Source organism: Lupinus angustifolius, chromosome LG02, assembly GCF_001865875.1.
Source record: "Lupinus angustifolius cultivar Tanjil chromosome LG02, LupAngTanjil_v1.0, whole genome shotgun sequence".
NCBI classification, from domain to species: Eukaryota; Viridiplantae; Streptophyta; class Magnoliopsida; order Fabales; family Fabaceae; genus Lupinus; species Lupinus angustifolius.
Window position 1 is genome coordinate 11,860,587 of NC_032010.1, and position 1,762 is coordinate 11,862,348.

Sequence of the window (1,762 nt, forward strand, 5' to 3'; positions counted from 1 at the left end):
TTGAAGATGGAAGAAGAAAGGAGAAATGAGAGAAAAGTGAAGAGAGGATTTACCTCCTCTTAGAAAATGCAAGAGTGAGGGAGTGAAGTGTGAAATGTGGATGTGTAATAAGAGAAGGAAATCAGATTTTCCCCCTAGGCAATCATGGCAAATCTCCTAGGGTGGCTAATGATGATTTCCTATAACATTAGGGTGAGTGATGTGAGGTTTGCTTTATGGAAAGGCAAATCTCGCATCACAATGCGAAACGACCACTTCACGGACACGTGCGATAAACATGCTCGAGTATTATCGGCTAACACCCGATTGGATATTATAAATCCCCCGATCGTAATATCCGATTAGAATTTCGGATTTTGGCATGCCGAGTGAAAAATATTTAGAAAATAGGTATGGGTGTATTCAGGGTCTATATTGACTCTAAATGAAATTACGAAGCCAACGGTGCGATCGGGATTCGATTATGAGTTACGGAACTCAAAAACCACGTTTTGAGCCGTACTGGGTGGATTTCGGCCCCGACAGTAGTTCAGAACCGACTGTCTCCGAAAATTACAAACATTTACCACAAAATATAAAATAAAATGACAAGACTAAAACTCAACTAGAGTTTTGTCTAATTCTTTACCTAAAATTCCCAGAAATTCATTTTCGAATATATAATTAATAAAAATATTAATAAAATCTTATAAATCAAACTCGTAAAATTCGCGGTGTTACAATCCTCCACCAAGCCTCTTACGGCCAGACGACCTCGTTGTGTGGTATCATATAATCCTTTTTGGGTATCACACTAATCACATCATCACCGGTGAAAACCTTGCCCTAATAAGGCGCAAGAACAAAGGTAACTGTATAAATTTGTTGATTTGAGCACTAGACTCCTCATCTGAGTCACGGTCTCTCCCAAGTATTAAATACACTTCCCACCCAAGCTAAGGCTATTGCCTAAGAAATCAATAAATAAAAAACAATCAAAATTACTTTATGTCTCTCACCCAAGCGAGAGATTATCACTCAAGTGACAAATTCATCAAAACATACTCAATTTTGTGCCTGGCTCTCGCCCAAGCGAGGGACTGTCGCTCAAGCAATAAATCCACCAAAATATGGGCAAAATGACCATCTGATCCTCGCCTGATCGAATAAGCCAAACACACTACCTGGCCCACGCCCAGGCGTGGCTGGCTCAATGGCCAAGCGTGGCAGGCTCGCCCAAGCATGCCTGCCTCAATGGCCAGGTGTGGCTGGCTTGCCTAGGTGTGTCTGGCTCGCCCAAGCGTGGCTGGTCCAGAAGCTAGGACCACTCTCTCAACCTTGTGGGCCACCGGATCGAATACCACCGTTGTTTTCGACCCCTACGCGTTTTAGTGTTTTGAGTAGTGTTCCTACGTGTTTAACTATCATATTACTTGATATTTTAATCTATCCTAGGGCATACAACTTAAGAAATTATCCGTACTTAATCCAGGCATGCAAATATTTAATTAAGTACGGGTTTCTTAATACACAAATATAACTCCAAACTTTTGAGATAGTTTAGGAGATTCGTGTGTCATATTCAGAAATCAGTATGTCACAATGTATTCTCCCTCACCTTAGGTTGTTGAGCGATTGATTCCCTTTACGTGAATGGTTAGGTTGTCCGACTTTGAAAGCTTTGAAACTTGAAGTTCTTAGAAATTCAAAAGTGAAGAAGATTGAAAATGCCCAAGGTTTTTCTCTAAATTAGGTGTTGGCTTTTAAGGACAAGAAATCAGAT